At 37.8% G+C, this 22,227-nt stretch overlaps 1 long non-coding RNA gene across 1 annotated transcript in view; it reads left to right on the forward strand.

Annotated features, from left to right (window-relative positions):
- Window positions 1-13,232: 13,232 nt before the first annotated feature.
- LOC309628367 overlaps window positions 13,233-22,227 on the forward strand; it is a 58,642-nt gene continuing 49,647 nt past the window's right edge. Inside the window, exon 1 of the long non-coding RNA XR_014244457.1 lies at window positions 13,233-13,908. This is a non-coding gene — a long non-coding RNA (uncharacterized lncRNA). The remainder of the gene's footprint in view (window positions 13,909-22,227) is intronic.

Below are 22,227 nucleotides of genomic sequence, written 5' to 3' on the forward strand. Positions count from 1 at the left end.
GTTACAAATGTCAAACCTTCATTGACACATCATAGTCACCCATACAAAGTCCATATTTACATTATAGTTCCCTCTTGGTGTTATATTTCTATCATCCTTATGGTATCATACGGAGTATTTTCACTGCCTTAAAAATGCTCTGTGCTCTGCCTGTTCATCACTTTTCCACCCAACACCTGGCACCACTGATCCTTTTACTGTCTTCATAGTTTTGCCCTTCCAGAGTGTCATATGGTTGGAATTAAATGGTATGTAACTTTTTGAAACTAACTTCTTTCTCCTGGTCACATGCATTTAAGGTTCCTCCATGTCTTTCCATAACTTGATAGATCATTTTTTGTTGCTGAATGATACTCCATTTTATGGATATATCACAGTTTATTGAAATTTTCACCTATTGAAAGACGTCTTGGTTGCTTCCAAGTTTTGCCAATTATGAATAAAGAAGCTCTAAACATCCACACTCAGGTTTTAGGGTAGACGTACATTTTCATCTACTTTGGGGAATACCAAGGAGTATGATTGCTGAATTGTATTAAGAGTATTCTTAGTTTTATAAGAAATCGACACATTATCTTCCTAAGTAGCTGTACCATTTAACATTCCCACAAGCATGAATGAGAGCCCCTGTTGCTTCAAATCCTCACCAGCATTTGGTGCTGTCAGTATCCAGGTTGTGGCCATTCTCATAGGTGTATGGTAGGATCTCACTGCTGTTTTAATTTGCATTTCCCTAATGACACATGATACGAAGCCTCTTTTCATATGCTTATTTTCAAATAGTTTATCTTTTTTGGTGAGGTATCTATTCAGATTTTAATTTTAATGAAGTCCTGCTTATCCATTATTTCATTCATGGATCATGTCTTTAGTGTCATATCTAAAAAGTCATTGACATGCCCAACTTATCTAGGTTTTCTCCTATGTTCTACAGGCATTCTATGTTTTTACATTTTACTTTTAAGTCTGTGATCCATTTTGAGTTAATGTTTGCGAAGGGCGTATGGCTCGTGTTTAGATACTTTTTTTTTTTTTTTTTGCACATGTGGATATCCACTTGTTCCAGCACTATTTGTTAAAAAGACTATCTTTGCTTTATTGTATATGTTTTGCTCTTTTTTCAAAGATCAGTTGATTGTATGGATGTGGGTCTATTTCTGGGCTGTCTATTCTATTCCATTGATCTATTTGACTTTCCTTTCACCAGTACCACACTGTATTGATGACTATGTCTTTACAGAAAGTCTTGAAGTGGGCTAGTGTCAGTCATCCAACTTTGTTTTTCTCCTTCAACATTTTGCTGCTGTTCTGGATCTTCTGCCTCTCCGTGTAAACTTCAGAATAAGTGTGTTTATAGCCATAAAATAACTTACGGGGATTTTGATTGGTGTTACATTGAATATATAGAGCAAGTTGAGAAGAACTGACATCTTAATGATATTCTCTTCCTATCCATGAACATAAAATATCTACCCATTTATTTAGTTCTTTGATTCTGTTCATCAAAGTGTGTAGTTTCCTCATATAGATCTTGTATATATTTTGTTAGATTTATGCCTAAGTATTTCATTTCTTTGGATGTTAATGTGAATGGTATTGTGTTTCTAATTTTAAATTCGACTTGTTCATTTCTGGAATATAGGAAAGTGATTGACTTTTGCTCATTGACTTTGTATCCTGCAACACTGCTATAATCACTTATTAGTCCCAGGAGTTTTCAGGTCTATTCTTTCAGATTTTCTACATGGATGATCACATTGTTGGCAAGGATACTTCCTTTCTTACCTCTCAATCTGTATAACCCTTTTTTTTCCTTTTTTTTGTCTCATTGCATTAGTGAGGACTTACAGTACAGTGTTGGAAAGGGGTGGTGAGAGAGGACATCTTTGCCTTGGTCCTGAGCTTAATGGAAAACTTTGAGTTTCTCTCCAATAATTATCATGGTGCTCATTCTTTTTTTTTTTTAACATCTTTATTGGAGTACAATTGCTTTACAATGGTGTGCTTTAGTTTCTGCTTTAGAACAAAGTGAATCAGCTATACATATACATATATCCCCATATCTCCTCCCTCTTGTATCTCCCTCCCACTCTCCCTATCCAACCCCTCTAGGTGGACACAAAGCACCAAGATGATCTCCCTGTGCTATGCAGCTGCTTCCCACTAGCTATCTATTTTACATTTGGTAGTGTATATATATCCATGTCACTCTCTCACTTCTTCCCAGCTTACCCTTCCCCCTCCCCATGTCCTCAAGTCTATTTATTCCTGTCCTGCCCCTAGGTTCTTCATAACCACTTTTTTTTTTAGATGCCATATATATGTGTTAGCATACGGTATTTATTTTTCTCTTTCTGACTTACTTCACTCTGTATGACAGTCTCTAGGTCCATCCACCTCACTACAAAAAATTCAATTCCATTTCTTTTTATGGCTGAGTAATATTCCATTGTATATATGTGCCACATCTTCTTTATCCATTCATCTGTCTATGGACACTTAGGTTGCTTCCATGTCCTGGCGATTGTAAATAGAGCTGCAATGAACATTGTGGTACATGACTCTTTTTGAATTATGGTTTTCTCAGGGTATATGCCCAGTAGTGGGATTGCTGGGTTGTATGATAGTTCTATTTTTAGTTTTTTAAGGAACCTCCATACTGTTCTGCATAGTGGTTGTATCAATTTACATACCCACCAAGAGTGAAAGAGGGTTCCCTTTTCTCCACACCCTCTTCAGCATTTATTGTTTATAGATTTTTTGATGATGGCCATTCTGACTGATGTGAGGTGATACTTAATTGCACTTTTGATTTGCATTTCTCTAATGATTAGTGATGTTGAGCATCCTTTCATGTGTTTGTTGGCAATCTGTATATTTTCTTTGGAGAAATGTCTAATTAAGTCTTCTGCGCATTTGTGGATTGGGTTGTTTGTTTTTTTGATATTGAGCTGCATGAGATGCTTGTATATTTTGGAGATTAATCCTTTGTCCATTGATTTGTTTGCAAATATTTTCTCCCATTCTGAGGGTTGTCTTTTCGTCTTTTTTATGGTTTCCTTTGCTGTGCAAAAGCTGTTAAGTTTCATTAGGTCCCACTTGTTTATTTTTGTTTTTATTTCCATTTCTCTAGGACATGGTCAAAAAGGATCTTGCTGTGATTTATGTCATAGAGTGTTCTGCCTATGTTTTCCGCTAAGAGTTTTATAGTGTCTAGCCTTACATTTAGGTCTTTAATCCATTTGGAGCTTATTTTTGTGTATGGTATTAGGGAGTGTTCTAATTTCATTCTTTTACATGTAGCTGTCCAGTTTTCCAAGGACCACTTATTGAAGAGGCTGTCTTTTCTCCGTTGTATACTCTTGCCTCCTTTTTCAAAAATAAGGTGACCATATGTGTATAGGTTTATCTCTGGGCTTTCTATCTTGTTCCATTGATCTATATTTTTGTTTTTGTGCCAGTACCACACTGTCTTGATGACAGTAGCTTTGTAGTATAGTCTGAGATCAGGGAGCTTGATTTCTCCAGCTCCGTTTTTGCTTCTCAAGATTGATTTGTCTATTCGGGGTCTTTTGTGTTTCCATACAAATTGTGAAATTTTTTGTTCTAGTTTTGTCATAAATGCCATTGGTAGTTTGACAGGGATTTCACTGAATCTGTAGAGTGCTTTAGGTAGTATACTCATTTTCACAATGTTGATTCTTCCAATCCAAGAACATGGTATATCCTCCATCTGTTTGTATCATCTTTAATTTCTTTCATCAGTGTCTTATAGTTTTCTGCATACAGGTCTTTTGGCTCCTAAGGTATGTTTATTCCTAGGTATTTTATTCTTATTGTTGCAGTGGTAAATGGGAGTTTTTCCTTAATTTCTCTTTCAGATTTTCATCATTAGTGTATAGGAATGCAAGAGATTTCTGTGCATTAATTTTGTATCCTGCTACTTTACCAAATTCATTGATTAGCTCTAGTAGATTTCTGGTAACCTCTTTAGGATTCTCTATGTATAGTATCATGTCATCTGCAAACAGTGACAGCTTTACTTCTTTTCTGATTTGGATTCCATTTTCTTCTTTTTCTTCTCTGATTGCTGTGACTAAAACTTCCAAAACTATGTTGAATAATAGTGGTGCGGGTGGACAACCTTGTCTTTTCCTGATCTTAGAGGAAATGTTTTCAGTTTTTCACCATTGAAAATGATGTTGGCTGTGGGTTTGTCATATATGGCATTTATTATGTGGAGGTAAGTTCCCTCTATGCCTACTTTCTGGAGGGCTTTTATCATAAATAGGTGTTGAATTTTGTCAAAAGCTTTCTCTGCATCTATTGAGATGATCATATGGTTTTACTCCTTCAATTTGTTAATATGGCTTATCACATTGATTGATTTGCGTATAATGAAGAATCCTCGCATTCCTGGTCTAAACACTTAAGCATGGTGTATGATCCTTTTAATGTGCTGTTGGACTCTGTTTGCTAGTATTTTGTTGAGGATTTTTGCATCTGTGTTCATCAGTGATATTGGCCTGTAGTTTCCTTCCTTGTGACAACTTTGTCTGGTTTGGGTATCAACATGATCATGACCTCATAGAATGAGTTTGGGAGTGTTCCTCTGTCTGCTATATTTTGGAAGAGTTTGAGAAGGATAGGTGTTAGCTCTTCTCTAAATGTTTGATAGAATTCGCCTCTGGAGCCATCTGGTCCTGGGCTTTTGTTTGTTAGAAGATTTTTAATCACAGTCTCAAGTTCAGTGTTTGTGATTGGTCTGTGTATATTTTCTATTTCTTCCTGGTTCAGCCTCGGAAGGTTGTGATTTTCTAAGAATTTGTCCATTTCTTCTGGGTTGTTCATTTTATTGGCATTTAGTTTCTTGTAGTAATCTCTCATGTTCCTTTGTATTTCTGCAGTGTCAGTTGTTACTTCTCCTTTTTCATTTCTAATTCTGTTGGTTTGAGTCTTCTCCCTTTTTCTCTTGATGAGTCTGGCTAATGGTTTATCAATTTTGTTTATCTTCTCAAAGAACCAGTTTTTAGTTTCATTGATCTTTGCTATCGTTTCCTTCATCTCTTTTTCATTTGTTTCTGATCTGATCTTTATGATTTCTTTCCTTCTGCTGGCTTTGGGGTTTTTTTGGTTTTTCTTTCTCTAATTGCTTTAGGTGTAAGGTTAGGTAGTTTATTTGAGGTGTTTCTTTTTTCTTGAGGTAAGATTGTATTGATATAAACTTCCCTCTTAGAACTGCTTTTGCTGCATCCTATAGGTCTTGGGTTGTCATGTTTTCATTGTCATTTGTTTCTAGGTATTTTTTGATTTCCTCTTTGATTTCTTCAGTGATCTCTTGGTTATTAAGTAGTGTATTGTTTAGCCTCCATTTGTTTGTATTTTTTACAGTTTTTTTCCCCTGTAATTGATATCTAGTCTCATAGCATTGTGCTTGGAAAAGATACTTGATACGTTTTCAATTTTCTTAAATTTACCAGGGCTTGATTTGTGACCCAAGATATGATCTGTCCTGGAGAATGTTCCATGAGCACTTGAGAAGAGAGTGTATTCTGCTGTTTTTGGATGGAATGTCCTATAAATATCAATTAAGTCCATCTTGTTTAATGTATCATTTAAAGTTTGTGTTTCCTTATTTATTTTCATTTTGGATGATCTGTCCATTGGTGACAGTGGGGTTTTAAAGTCCCCTATTATGATTGTGTTACTGTCGATTTTCCCTTTTATGGCTGTTAACATTTGCCTTATGTATTGAGGTGCTCCTATGTTGGGTGCATAAAGATTTACAATTGTTGTATCTTCTTCTTGGATTGATCCCTTGATCATTATGTAGCGTCCTTCTTTGTCTCTTGCAATAGTCTTTATTTTAAAGTCTATTTTGTCTGATAGGAGAATTGCTACTCCAGCTTTCTTTTGATTTCTATTTGCATGGAATACCTTTTTCCATCCCCTCACTTTCAGTCTGTATGTGTCCCTAGGTCTGAAGTGGGTCTCTTGTAGACAGCATATATACAGGTCTTGTTTTTGTATCCATTCAGCCAGTCTATGTCTTTTGGTTGGAGCATTTAATCCATTTACATTTAAGGTAATTATCGATATGTATGTTCCTATTACCATTTTCTTAATTGTTTTGGGTTTGTTATTGTAGGTCTCCTCCTTCTCTTGTGTTTCCTGCCTAGAGAAGTTCCTTTAGCATTTGTTGTAAAGCTGGTTTGATGGTGCTGAATTCTCTTACCTTTTGCTTGTCTGAAAGGTTTTAATTTCTCTGTCGAATCTGAATGATATCCTTGCTGGGTAGAGTAATCTTGGTTGTAGGTTTTTCCCTTTCATCACTTTAAATATGTCTTGCCACTCCCTTCTGGCTTGCAGAGTTTCTGCTGAAAGATCAGCTGTTAACCTTATGGGGATTCCCTTTTATGTTATTTGTTGCTTTTAATATTTTTTGCTTGTATTTAATTTTTGATAGCTTGATTAATATGTGTCTTGGTGTGTTTCTCCTTGGATTTATCCTGTATGGGACTCTCTATGATTCCTGGACTTGATTAACTATTTCCTTTCCCATATTAGGGAAGTTTTTGACTATATTCTCTTCTTCAAATATTTTCTCAGACCCTTTCTTTTTCTCTTCTTCTTCTGGGACCCCTATAATTCAAATGTTGGTGCTTTTATTGTTGTCCCAGCGGTCTCTATGACTGTCCTCAATTCTTTTCATTCTTTTTTCTTTATTCTGCTCTGCAGTAGTTATTTCCACTATTTTATCTTCCAGGTCACTTACCCGTTCTTCTGCCTCAGTTATTCTGCTATAGATCCCTTCTAGAGTATTTTAAATTTCATTTATTGTGTTTTTCATCATTGCTTGGTTCCTCTTTAGTTCTTCTATGTTCCTGTTAAATGTTTCTTGCCTTTTGTCTATTCTATTTCCAAGATTTTGGATCATCTTTACTATCATTACTCTGAATTCTTTTTCAGGTAGACTGCCTATTTCCTCTTCATTTGTTTGGTCTGGTGGGTTTTTACCTTGCTCCTTCATCTGCTGTGTGTTTCTCTGTCTTCTCATTTTGCTTAACGTACTGTGTTTGGGGTCTCCTTTTCATGGGTTACAGGTTCATAGTTCCCGTTGTTTTTGGTGTCTGCCCCCAGTGGCTAAGGTTGGTCCAATGGGTTGTGTAGGCTTCCTGGTGGAGGGGACTGGTGTCTCTGTTCTGGTGGAAGAGGCTGGATCTTGTCTTTCTGGTGGACAGGACTGCATCTGGTGATGTGTTTTGGGGTGTCTGTGAACTTATCATGATTTTAGGCAGCCTCTTTGCTAATGGGTGGGGTTGTGTTCCTGTCTTGCTAGTTGTTTGGCATAGGGTGTCCACCACAGGAGCTTGCTGGTCATTGAGTAGAGCCCTGTCTTAGCATTGAGATGGAGATCTCTGGGAGAGCTCTCACCGTTTGATATTACGTGGAGCTGGGAGGTCTCTGGGGGATCAGTGTCCTGAACTCGGCTCTCCCACCTCAGAGGCACAGGCCTGACACCCGTTCGGAGCACCAAGACCCTGTTAGCCACACGGCCAGGTACGTGGGAAGTTTCTTGCCTTTTGGGAAGTCTGAGGTCTTCTGCCAGCGTTCAGTAGGTGTTCTGTAGGAGTTGTTCCACATGTAGATGTATTTCTGATCAATCTGTGGGGAGGAAGGTGATCTCCATGTCTTACTCCTCCGCCATCTTGAAGGTCTCCCTCTAGGCAAAGCCTTCAAAGCTCTGACTCCTCCACTCCTGCCCAGATACCATTGATGTCACGGGATTCCCACTATCTCATTGGTTGACATTTCCTCTCCCTGTTCGTGCGTGGGAAGGAGGGAGAGCTGTGGTCCCTGCGGGTCAGGGAAGCGGTTTCTGTGGTGACTGCAGATTGGCTGCACCCGAAGAGCCCATCATGGTGCTCATTCTTAAACTTTTAAGTGCAAAGAATGATTTCTATCCAAATTGATGATTCTTGCATTTGCAGAATCATATTCAGGTAGTTAACTCTATCTAAATGCAGTGATATGTTTAAAAAATACTTTTACATTAAAAAATAATAATATAGCACAAGAATTGACAGAAAGTTAAATTAGGGCCACGATCAGTAACTGCTGATACTAAAATTGAGTCTAAAACACAGAGTAGAGGTGCTACAAAATGTGAACTCAGACTCTAAGTTCCATGAAGAAAAGAACTATTGCTGGGATTCACTGATAGAAATCCTAGAACGTATATGTACTTTATAGCCTAGGATGAATTACTTATTGTATGTGTGAATGAACAAATAAGTGTCCTGGGTGGTAGATAGCAATTTTGCTTTCATTTTCCTTCCTGGAGAAACTATCCACAAAAAAAGAACTTCTTCCCAGAGAAGCTTAGTTGTATTGACTAAAGTAGTAAAGGGAAGAATCATTCCTACAGGCCACAGCTAATTGTTTCTTAGGAAAATTAAGGAATAAAAGGACAGAAGTGAGCAGTTTTTTGAAGTTCCATTATTTCACAAAAGTCAGTTCACCATAATTAAAGTTCTGAAGACTATATCATGTTTTTGATATTGTAAAAAGACATTCTCTGGCTGAGCCAAAGGGCCCTGGTAAGAAGACAAAGGCTTTGGAAAGAAGTAGTTTTGAGTGTACCTTGGTTGCCCCAGACCTGCAGGAGAAGCTCAGATTACTGCTGCCCATGCACCCTGGTATCACCTCTAATGAGGGAAGTTGCTACCAGCACCCAGAAACAGTGTTATGTTCTTGTTATCTTAGGTTTCCATGTGAGAAATGCTTATTTCACATACACACGGGTAGAGAATTATTTGCATGTATCAACTGTCAAATTTACAAAATAATGAACTGTGTTAATTGAAGTTGAAAGTATTAGAACCAAATCATCTTGCCTTGTTTACAGTGGAAAATAAAGTTTAACAAGGAGACATATATTACATTGTATATGTAACAAAACATAAAAATCAATATAATTGTATTTAGTATTAGTCGATCTTCAAGAATAGCCTTGATTTCTACTTTTATTTTTTCTTGGTACAATTGTATATCCGTTCAAATTTCTAAGGTTCCTAAGTCAGGATGGTCATCCCTTCTTGCTGGGCTTCAAGCTGAAACTATATAATAATAGCAAACATTGTACTATGTTACCTAAAGAATATTATAATAAGGATTTAAGTTATGCAGTACAGTTTAACATTAGTACTGGAACTGAGAAAATGGGAGATCAAAGTGGACCAATGGAATTATCAATAAAGTTTTATAGACTCTTTTTACTATCAGTCAAAAATTGAAGGAATTTCTACTTATTAACTTCTTATGGCATTGATACACTTTGATTTATATTTAAAGCCTGTATTTAATTTCTATCAACTAAATGTAGACTTCAAACTTGTAATTTCCCCATAAGTAAGCTTTCTAATGAAATTAATCATCCTGTTTCTTTAATTATAAAGATCTGATGGAATTTCACACATGTTATCACAGTGGGACTTGCAAATATGCAAATATTAAGAATGTATATGTACTTTTTGACCCATTACCTAATTTGACACCATTAATTGAGTACTTCTGTGGTCGCAGTCTGAGAATGATCTCAGTAAAATTGTCTGAAACACTCCACAAGAGGTGTTATAAGTCTAGGATTCCCATTCCCATCATTAATTTTCAGATTATTTATTTCACATGAAAAGAATACTAAAGGCTTTCAAAATGCATATTATACTTTTAAATGTGCTCACTTTTATTAAACAGCCCTGAACAATTCTATAGTTAAATCTTTATTAAGTAAATATCATTTTCCCCAGAAAATTGACATTGCACTTAAACGTTGTCATATTTTTAAAATATCTCTTTAAATGATTGATATTCACAGAAGTTGGAGGCTTCTAGTGGTTTGTAAATTTGGTTGACGATCCAAGTAAGAAGGAGTGGGAACAAAAACACGTCAGAGAAAATGTAGAGCAGAAGCTGAAAACCTATCAGGAAACAAAACATCAATTACATGCAGGTCTCAAAATTTAGGGTCACTAGGTAATAAAAATGGAGGGTCGAATTTTACCGAATGAAATGGAGGAATGCATTCAGCAAGTGACCTGATTAAATTCACAGACCATATTGATTTCAAATTTTATTTTTTAAATATCTAGATGTAAATTAAAAATTACACTTTGAGATTTGTGTTTATTTCTTCTTGCTTTTTAAACAATGGTTTGAGTATCATCAGGTAAATGCAGTTGGGGCCTTTTAGAGAAAATTGCTGTTTGACAAGAAATAACTTGGCAGTTTCATTACATTCGAATGTGTTGTCCATCCACCCAACCGCACCTTCAAACGTGTTAGGGAGTCGGCTTCCTGCGTTGCCTTAACCCTAGATAAAGTGAGGTCGGTACAAGTAGGAAAGAAAATTTTGTTTCATGCAGACAATTTTACTTAACATTTAATGCATCAGTAAATTTAATTTAAGATAGCCTTCCATGCAAAATATACTGAATGTCTTACGTGTTGGAGACATTTAGAAGTTTCAGTGATTTATTTTGTGCTGACACCAGAAATTCAATGCATAAATTTATGAGATTGAAACATGTGCTGTGTTAGTCTAGCCAAACCCTTTCCCAGCAAGGGCTTTCAACCCTGGATACATGTCAGAAACTCACTTAGAATTTTAAGATACCTAATGCCCATTCCCAGGCTCCAAAACAGAGCAATTCCATGAAAATCACTTTTTGTTAAGGACCTCAGGTGCACCCGGGATGGCAAACCATTCACCTGAGAAATGAACTGAAGTGACAGCCTTCTCTACCATCTTTCTTCACCCAGAGCAGTGATTTTCAACTGGGGACAGTTGTGTCCCTCAGGGGACAGTTGGCAAAGTCTGGAAACATTCTTGGTTGTTACAGTTTGGGGGCATGGTCGGCATCTGGAAGGGAGAGGCCAATACTGTGGCTGAACATCCTACAAGGCACAGTCGCATGCAGGAAGAATTGACTTGGACCAGAACATCAATAGGCTGAAAAATCACCAAGGCTGAAAAGTCACTAGTTTCTCATGACCTGGGAGACCGAAGACCAAATCTATGTATCTATAATAATTTTTAAAATACCTGCTATTTATTTTCTCACTCTAAAAACTCTAAGAAACAATAAGAAAAAGAGAATTTCCCCTTTACTTTTGACTTTAATTTGCTGTTTCTACTGATGCTTATCTTCCCTGCTGAAAGCGGCTCTTTTGTCCCTTTCCTCTTTACCCATTTCTGTCCCCCTCTAACCTTAAAAACCTAATTATAGGAATGAGATCATTGGGCAATTTAACCTAACTCTTGACTTACACTCTCCTGAATGCACACCATGTCTTGCCTAACCTGTTGATTCCTTTCCTAGATAGAAAGAAGGAAGAAAGAAGAATTCAGTAGTTAAAGAATGAGTAGCTCTCCACCCCCAACTGCCCCCTTAGCAATCTTGCAGGCAGATCACGTGGGCAAGATGACATCTGAAGAACGTCAGCCAGCCTGCACACAATGGGGAAGGATGCAGAACCCAACCTCCTGCCTCATTGATTCACTGAGATTCTTCCCCCATTTCTCCCTTGGAACACCGTCCTGGCTGAGCAGAATCTTCAGAGTTGGTCTCTGGACACGAGTCCGCCTTCTCCCCAGGCTGCCAGCTTTTCTGATTAAAGCATCTTTCTTTTCTATTGACACTTGCGTCTCGAATTATTGGCTTTTGAGCAGCGAGCAGCCTAACCTGAGTTCAATAGCAAGGAGAACAGCCAGTCTGAAAGTGGATGGATACGAAAAAAGTTGCAGGCAACTCCGCCCTCCCTTCCTCCCTTCCTTCCCTCATTTCTTCCTTTCTTCCTTCCTTCATTGTTTTTGAATATTTAACCATTACTTATATGTTGCCAAAGCAATTGCATTGTTAGGTTAAATAATAACTACAATTTTAAAAAAAAGAAACCAAGCAACCATGATGGAGAGAGCTGAATACAGACTGCACTATTGATTACCTGCCCGTAGATCCTTATTGTGATCTTGTATAGGTAGCCAAGAAAAGAATACACTTTCAGAGGAAAGCACATTTTAGCACTGATATGAAAAAAATAAATAAATGAAAATAAATAAATAAATATATAAATAGCCATCTAATTATGAAAAAATGTACTAATTTTTTTTTTACATAATAAGCTTGTCAAAAAATAGATAAATTATAAGTTACCGCTGTGAGGCAGTTTCAGGTAGGAGATGAGAGAAGCTGGTCAGACATGAAATAATTCGAACTTGAAAGGAAGGTCAGGGTTAGAGAATTTAGATGCTGTTTGCTTGGTGGGAAAGAATTGCCTTCAGTGAAGACAGTGTAAGGAAGAGCAGAAAAGATGAGAAAACAGCTTTGGTAAAGGGACAATTTTTATGTTAAAAAAATGAACATCAAGTCTATACACAAAGGGAAAACACTAATCAAAATTTGTACAATTATTTGATGTTTTAGTTGATGAGTAGAATTCAAGCCAAATGGGTATATTTCCTCCATCGTCAGATATTTTATCACAGGGAGGAAAAGAGGCAGTTTAAATTATCTAGATATTTATTTTACCCCTATTGTATTAAATTAGCATTCCTAAAGCCTCAATGGTCTTTTGCTTGTAGAGTGAAGTAAGTCAGAAAGAGAAAAACAAATACCGTATGCTAACACATATATATGGAATCTAAAAAAAAAATTGGTCTGATAAACCAAGGGGCAGGACAGGAATAAAGACGCAGATGTACAGAATGGACTTGAGGACACGGGGAGGGGGAAGGGTAAGCTGGGATGAAGTGAGAGAGTGGCATGGACATATATACACTACCAAATGTAAAATAGATAGCTAGTGGGAAGCAGCCGCATAGCACAGGGAGATCAGCTCGGTGCTTTGTGACCACCTAGAGGGGTGGGATAGGGAGGGTGGGAGGGAGACGCAAGAGGGAAGAGATATGGGGATATATGTATACGTATAACTGATTCACTTTGTTATACAGCAGAAATTAACACACCATTGTAAAGCAGTTAGACGCCAATAAAGATGTTAATAATAATAATATGACCCCAGTTTCCTTCAGTAAAGGGAATTGTAGACTTGACCTCCTAGTGATTAATTACAAACCCGAGGTAACTCAGGGTCTCAGAGCTTCCATGAGGACCTGCGGTTGGACAGGACCAGCCATGTCCAGGGCTGGCGCCAGATTTCCAGGCACTCAGCTGTCAGCAGGCTCACACCCCATCAGGGGTAAATGTTAATTGGTGCAACTCTATGTTGCTCATACACTTAGGCTAAAACTTTTCTTAAAGATCTTTGTTTCTATGTCATAATTGCCCTGCTCTTGGGACTGTGCTTTGCCTTGTTTTCTGGTTTGAACCCTTTGCTGAGGCTGCAGACCCGTGCTGGCTCCCAGCCCCAAGCAGCTCTCGTTGCCCCCTCCTCCCTGCAACACAGCCTCTGGTCTCTGAAGCGGCCAGCGGAGGAGAGTGAGGTACATGCAGTGAGCGATAGTAATGAACTCAAGCTCTCCAGGTGAGTGAGTGAGTGAAAACACAACATCTAAAGAACAAACACTTGGTAAAGTAGTCCGTGATTCTTGACCCCAAACTAAGTCTTTTCTAGATCATAAGAGAACAAGGCAGCTTTCATCATTTGGATCTTGCATGTAAAAAACAGAATGAAATATTCACAATGATGCAAGTTGGCTTTGAAATTAGCAAGCCTTGGCTGACACCAGTCAGCAAATTGGCACATTCACTGGAAATGATGTTCAACGCAGCTCACCGGAGGACTGGGGAAAGCAGGTCCGGCTTCTCTGACAGAATACACGGCAGCGCTGCCTTTGGAATTCACGTTCACGCTTGACATTCTAAACTTGGAGATGTGCAGAAAGATGTGAGTGCCCTACATTCAAATTTAATTAATTTATTTCTTTGTATGAGCTGATTGATCTAATAACAAGTCTACTTACCTCAGATTTTAAAATAGCCCATGGATTGCCTCGTTTCACGCCGTGAAGTACTTCAGGGTGGAGTCTCAAAGAAACTTAAATCCATGCATCTTACGGTTGGGGGTAGCTCACTAGGAAGATGCTGATAGAACAGCTATGGGCCAGAAGGAAGATGAGGCTGGTCTTTGGCTCAGGGCTTCCTCCACACAGCCTTTTACTCTCCCCAACTGTCACCATCCCGATCTGCAGACTTCCGTAACACCGGGCAATTAAATAACAAGTGGGCCTTAGAACAGTAAAATTCTGGAGATCCTCCTTCTATAGCCATCCTCAAAGAAATATACATTTAAAGATGAGAATTTCAAGTTAAAATTATGGGGGCAAGCTTCAGGGGGATGCAGCTGAGGGAGGTGAGGTCTCTTATTGTTGATTAGTAGGACCAGCTTATATTTAGATTGATAGAATATTGCAGTCGGTATAGTCAAAATTATGAGTCACGTGTGTAGCGCCACCAATTGCAAATACATTTCTGTTCCAACGCTTTCTTAATTCAGCACAATAATGTTTGTGTCATGATGCTGCACTCCCAGGAAATTACTATTCTTATTATCACTGCAAGTAAACATTTCATATTCAATGTTGAATCCCTAACTCAACACACCACTCAAATTTTTAAAGCTTTGATTTCAAAACTTGGATTACAGCATCAAACAATTATTGGAATTAACTGTTTTTTTCTATTTTAAGCATCATATGATAATAATATAAAACTGGCATCTTTTACATTTTTGAAATTCTTCTTCTGTTAATGGAACCAACTATCCCTTCCCTGTTTGTAAATGCATAAAGAAAACTTGCAATAAAATATGAGCTGAGTTTAGAACAGCCAATTGTTTTAAGTGAAACGTCACCTTTACAGGATGATATGTGAATGCAGGTGTCTCACCTTCCATCATGGTATTAATACAACTCCTAAGTTTTGAAGTTAGAGCTGACATTTTTTCAGCAGTATTTTGTCTTTGGTTTTATATGCGGTCCATGACACAACCTTGATGATGGATATTAAATATCCACAAATATTTTTGCAGGTTACATGCTTATCCTCATCTTCCTTGAGGACTGAAAACTGAGTTTACAAATTCTTCTTATGCTTGCAATTTTGTTTTTGAGTTCATTACTGTGGAAAGGTTTATTCGACTGGAATTGAATGAAAACAGGATGAACACAGAATGAACACAGGATGAACACAGAATGAACACAGGATGGGGACACACGAGGACCAAAGAGACCATTCTAGACACTGGGAGGGGGAAGGGTAAGCTGGGATGAAATGAGAGAGTAACATGGACATATATACACTACCAAATGTAAAATAGATAGCTAGTGGGAAGCAGCCGTATAGCACAGGGAGATCAGCTGGGTGCTCTGTGACCACCTAGAGGGGTGAGATAGGGAGGGTGGGAGAGAGACGCAAGAGGGAGGAGATATGAGGATATATGTATATGTATAGCTGATTCATTTTGTTATACAGCAGAAACTAACACACCCCTGTAAAACAATTATACTCCAATAAAGATGTTAAAAAAAAATAATAGAGTAAGGCTTCCTAGAGGAAATGAGTTGCCTCATGATCTTTATTAACTTTCATTTTTAAGGTATAAGAAAGATAGAAATAATTAACTAATCCAATATTTCTCTCAAATATGGTTTTGTTTAGGGCCCTAACTTTTAAAACATGCCTTTACAAAACAAAACAAGAAAGAAAAGAACAAAACTCTTCCGAGGATATGCCCAGGAACTACTGTCAAGTCTCAAAATGAAAGATGGAAGAGACCAAGTTCCTTTATTAATATTGTGTGATCTCAAAAAGTGTGTCAAAGTGCCTTCATTTCGAAAGTGAAATATTTGTCATCTTTCATTAAACTTGATGCTGCCCATTTTGGAGTACCTAAGAAGTGATGTGCTGGGCCTTTTGCCTAATTCCTACTCCTGTTCCTGCAACTTTATGGGTTTTTAAAATGAAAGTTAAAATCATGGAACTAGTTGAATTAACCCCTTAATTTTCATAACTTCAGTCAATCTTTTTTTTTAAGTCTTATGTCCAGAATTGTGCGTACAGGTGATTTGCACTACAAAAATCACACCACAGTACACCCTACAACTCCCCTGATGGTTAAAAGAAACACAAAAATGTAGAAGACAGCAATTCTTAGAAACTTGGATCCTGCTGATATGCTGCATTTATCTTTTATAACACCCACAGTCTCTTTACCATAATTAAATCATACTGCCACTACATTTTCTTTTTGAATTAAGCAATTGTTTTAGGGTAAGATATTCATTTTTTGCTGAAAGTTGCATTTAGAGAGAAATCATTAAAAACAGCCTAGTTCTTAAAGACACATAATTTGTTCAGGCAAAATATGCCAGAATATAAGACTTTAGGAGAATGGCCCATGCATATGCAACAAATAATCATTGGACAGAGTTAGAAATTTCAAGAGAACTAGCTGTCAACCTTTGAAATATTTCTTCTGCTCAAATTCACTTATTCATTCGTTGATTCATTGTTAAAAATGAACAAAACTGGTATTTATAGAATGCTCTGCCTTAAGGACGACTCAGAACAATGTTGACATTGCCACAAAATTCAAGAAAGGTTGAACCTGAAGTGTCACCAAGTGTGACTAAGTTTCACATGCAAACATGCTTTGAACAGTGAGAGAGATGTCATAACTAATATTTTAGCCAAATATCATGGATTGGTGATTTTTTTACTTTAGTAACAATTTATACATTAATTTTTTCCATAAAATACTTGATCTTCACATTAATATGAGTTAGCTGGACTTCTACCTCAATCCTTTGGAAGCTATCTTCTTATTTTACTTTACTTGTAATAAGAAAATTCCTTTTTCATGTAGGTATGTTCAAATCATCTTCTACTTTTCAGTGCCCTGTGTGAAAAAAAAAAAGGGTAGATGTAAAGTTTAAGTGTCTTTGAATGCCTATAGAAAACGACGGCGCATAGGCAAATGTGCTGTTTACACCCTTCCACGCATCTACGAGTGAGGGTTTGGTTCATTTTTAACAACGACAATTCTCTTAGAAGTGGACATGGTATCGTCAGATGAGGGTGACTGACCTCCCACCAGAAGAGTGCGTGTTTTGTTTTTCCAGTAGAGTGGATGAGTTTGCAGATTCACATCTACACTCTGTCTTGTTTCTCCCTATGACCAGTGACACATGTGTAAGAGTTAACCATGAACTTGAGACATGAAAGATACAGCAATGGCAAAAAGCCAAACTAACCAGCCAACAAAGAGATCAAACCTGTGATCTGGCCCTTATTAGCACCACGCTCAAAGCAAGTGAGCTAATCATTCACAGACTAATTGGGTCCAGACGACATTAGTTAGCTTGTCTTTAAGTTTCTCCTAGCTTAGCCTCATGTATGGGTAAGCCATTAGTAAATGCTATCCTATCACAACGTATTTAAGTACAATATTTTTTAACCAAATATTTGTAATTTTTCTTGTTCCCAAACTTGTATGTTGCAAATTTTCCATATGTTAATAGTCATAAACTTATTTTAAATATTTAAATATGAATATTTTCATTTCTGGGAAACTCATGGACACAAGCAGTTTTAAAAAAGCTTACTATTCGTTTTATGAAAACAAGTAAGGATAAGTGACCATTACTTGGGAAATCAACCAAACAATGTCCCCTGTGTTAGACTTTCCCACTGAAAGTACCATATTTTCAGGACATGAGCTGTCCCAGAGCAACCCTACAATATTACTTACAATATTATACAATGAGGAAAACTAATACAATTGAGCAGGGCAGAGACTTCATCTTTGGGGAGAAAATGACTTTATGTATTTATGTATGTATGCATACATTTATTTTTTTAAATGCAAACATTTATTTTTAGGAAAATAATTAGAAAATTCATGAGGTGAGAAATGTAGAGCCTAAAAGGAATAAAGTTCAAATTTTTTAACAAATGTACAGGAGTTCCTGGTATGAAGAGAAGATCTGGCCACTTGGCAAGAATACAGAGCAAGAGATGGAAAAATTACCTGAGGACTTTTTAACAGCAGGACAGTATAATATTAAATTTTAAAGATGTTGTTTTCTGGTGTTATAATGTGAGCTCTAATACAATGGTCTTAAGCTCTGGCAGACAGTTTTACAGAGATCCCTTATTGAAATATAACGCATGTTTGTGGGAATATTCATGATGATGATGATGATGATGATATTTATGTTATGTTATCATGATGAAATTAAGGTTAAATAATAATCTACTATTATTAAGTGCTCACTAGATGTCAGGCATTGTTTTGACTGCCTTAAATCATCAATCCTCATATAGCCCTTGAGATGGTAGAATTTTTATATCTCTTTTACAAATGAAGAAACTGAGACATAAAAAAGGTTAAAATGCATGTTTTTTGTTTGTTTTATTTTTCCAAATATCATTTTTTTATTTTGGAAGATTCACCATCTTGTGAGTCTTTTTAAATTTTTTGTAAATTAAAGTATTGTTGATTTACAATGTTGCATTAGTTTCAGGTGTACAGGAAAGTGATTCATTTATGCATACATATATATCTATCTTTTTCAGATTCTTTTCCCTTATAGGTTATTACAATATACTGAGTAGAGCTCCCTGTGCTATACAGTAGGTCCTTGTTGGTTATCTATTTTATATACAGTAGTGTGTATATGTTAATCCCAAACTCCTAATTTATTCCTCCCCTCCCTTTCCCCTTTGGTAACATAAGTTTGTTTTCTACAACTGTGAGTCTTTCTGTTTTGTGTATAATTTCATGTATATCATTTTTTAAAGTTTCAATAAGTGATATCATATGATATTTGTTTTCCTCTGACTTACTTCACTTAGTATGACAATCTCTAGGTCCATCTATTTTGCTGCAAATGGCATCATTTCATTCCTTTTTATGGCTGAGTAGTATTCCATTGTATAAATATACCACAAGTCTTTGAAAGACAAGGCTTTAGTTCCTCTACAGAAAGCAAACGTTTACACCCCATTGATTTAGGTACTAAAAGGCACTGAGGTTTAGCAGATGAAAGGCTCCAGCCAGGATGTTGAATCCCCAGCAAGCAATGAAAAGAGGCAGGACTTCTCAAAATCCTTTCATGGTTGCATGTTCACAGGGCCATCTATTAACCGGCAGGTCTGATTTCTGTCACTTTACTTCCTGTCTTGGTTCCTGGGTCTCAAGGTTACCCAGAGGTACAGCGATTCTCTAAATTGATAGCCACGTAATCCATTTTCTGCTTTGGTTATTTGACTAATATGGCTTTGGTAGGAATGAATGAAAAGCCACAAGGGACTGTTAAAGAAAGTAATTGTGCAGAAGCAGAAGATGGGAGCTGACTTTGAACAGCGATTTGTCAAAGAAAAAATGATGTGTGAAAAAGAAGCAAAACAACAAGAAGAAAAGATTGAAAAAATGAAAATCGAAGATGTGAAAATTATGCTATTAAAAAGCAGGCAGAGATCCCGCAAGAGTCTTGGATAACGATCCCAGGTTGCCAGCGCGGGTTGGAAGCTGCATATACTGACCTTCTGCAGTTATTAGAAAGTGAAAAAGACTTGGAAGAAGCTGAGGAAGATAAGGAGGTGCATTTAGTACTGGATTCAGTGAAGTTAGAAGCCTGAAGTTTTTCTATATAGGGTGTTTTTTTGCATTAAGTCCTGGGATCCATTCCACAATTCTTTATTTTGGGGAACTCATAGATATTTCCAGGGCACCAGGGTTGATGCGCCAGCTGGTACGGCACAGCTCTGGGGTGCCCCCATGGTGGCTCGTGGCCGGGACCACCACGGTTGGCTGCATTGCACTGTGACGTTTCAGTGTCATGCCACTCGTGGGATATCTTAAATGTCACTGCTGAGCAGGCCATGGATTCCTTAGCATGTGGGAGAGAACTCACTTGACAGTGTCTCTAACTTATATATAGGTTACCTGCATGAGGTCAGAAACTGGACTCCTTCTAATCGAGGCATTTATCGGAGAAGAAATTGATTCAGTAGTGATACCGACCAGAGTTCTTGGCCTCCTTGATCAATAGAAATTGACTAGAGGCCAGAGGAGAAATTGAGGCAAGGCTGTCCTGGGGCCCCTGGTGCAGCACGAGGGAAGGAGAACAAAGGACAGTCTCCCTTGCTGGCTGGCTCCCTGAGGGGGGGGCGAGCTGGTTCCTTATAAGGGGTGAGGGCAGGGGTGTGTCCAGGGCTGGGGTCGGAGGGGCGGCTTAGGTGATCTGCCCGCCCCTTAGGTGGTGCTGAGTGCAGGCGGCGTGTGCAGCTCCCTGCTTTTGCTCCTGAACCCCTGCTTTTGCTCCCGGCTCTTCAGAAGTGGCAGTTGTTTTGTTGTTCTCTTTGTATCTTCTTGTCCATAATTTGCCCCAACTGCTCATGCATGCAGTTATTTTTACTCCCTCACGGTTTCTTTGTATCTGTTGCTAGAGGAGACATATGTCCAGGTACAAACATGGCAGCAAAGGGTCCCAGGTCCCAGCCTGTCTCAATAGCATTTATATTTAAAGTGAAAATAAAGCAACAGTACAGATGAACATGACCCCATGAGACTGACTGTTCATAATCACAATTCGTATCTCCACATCTTCAGTTACAAGTGGGTACTTTTAGGTCTACCCGACCTCCTCTGAAGAACTTTGTGCCTTGTTTCATCATTGTGTGTTGTGTGTTTTTGGTTTGAGTGAGACGGGAGGGGCAGGAAGCATTTGGGGAAGAGTCAGGAACTACCCTCAATCATCCCACCCCAGTCCTTGAACAGACGAATGTCCTTAAGTTGCTAAAAGCAAGCACAACTGCCTGTGGGTAGCAACGAGGGTGCCTGGATGTGGCCTCAGGTGCGTGAAGCGGAGGATCCCTGTTTCCTCCCCATCGTGAGCAAAGCGTCTGCTTCCAGGCAGAACCTGCCCTGCACCTGCAGCTCCCTGCCCTTGTCTTGCTCAGCTCCTAGCCCACGAGTCCCGGGACGCACTGCTTCCCCTGGGACAACTCTTTGATTGACAGCTATGGAAAATAGTGCCATTCTGCCATAGGTTCGTCTGCAAACATTGTGTTCTATAACCGCAAACAATTCTGCAAAACGAAAACCTGTTGTTTCATTTACAGCTGTCTTTTTGTGCAGAGATCTTATAATACCCCTTTCAAAATTTTCCTCTTCTGTCAAGGATAATTCTGAGACCATTTTATAGTAGTGAAACACTGTGGTTTTTTTGTTTTGTTTTGTTTGTTTGTTTTGTTTTTCCATTTTGAACTGGATGTTTGTTCTCTGATGATACTTCCTGGCCTCAAAAGCCTAAAGAAAATCACAGGGAATAAAATAGAGCTCTCTTCCTTTGATGTCTATCCAAGAGCATGGAAAAACTATCACTTCTTTCACCGAAAATTCCTTTAATTTATTCCCTTGACTGCTAAGAGATGACAAAGCATTCAGCCTCTAAAATGGAATCAAACAGTATAATAAAAAACCAAAAGAAGTATTCTGAGAAATACTCTTTAAAGCTTCACCATGGTTACAAATGTAAGATTAAGTTTTTGTGTCAAAAAAATAGTACAATAAAGAACAGATAGAATTTTTTCATAATTCAGGCCAAAAATATTTAGCCTGTAGTGTATTTTAAGTTTTCTTGATGATTCCTCATTATAGTTTTAATTCTATGTTATAAAATTAGGCATACTATAACTTTGAACTTGCTTCAATATATAAATTCTATCTCTTTTATAAAACAAATCATCTAAATTTCCCAATTTAGAGTGGTTTAATTTAAATAATAGTTAAAATATGATAACAGCGTATGTTTGTGTAGTTGAAGGGAGGTTATACAACCTGTAACACAAGAGGTGCCGTGTGAATGATAACCCCGCCCACCAAACATCCCACTGCCCCCGCCTTTCTCTTGCAACTATTTGCTTATAGATAAAAATAATATTCCCGGAATATTATGTATAGTACTCTGTTACTCTCTTGTTGATCATCAGAGTATTTAAGTACATTTAAGTACATGGCATCTGCCTGAGGTTTAGATACAAGTTGGGGCAAACAAGAGTCTGGCCAAAAATGCAGAAAAAGACCTGGGGAGTGAGATTCCATAAAGAATTTTGAAAGCTCTGATATAAACCTAGAAAACCAGAAACTCACATGCATATGCAGGGCTGTGGGTTTGCCCAGAAAATGCCTAAGAGGATT

Source organism: Balaenoptera borealis (assembly GCF_965194805.1).
Source record: "Balaenoptera borealis genome assembly, chromosome: 4".
Lineage (NCBI taxonomy): Eukaryota > Metazoa > Chordata > Mammalia > Artiodactyla > Balaenopteridae > Balaenoptera > Balaenoptera borealis.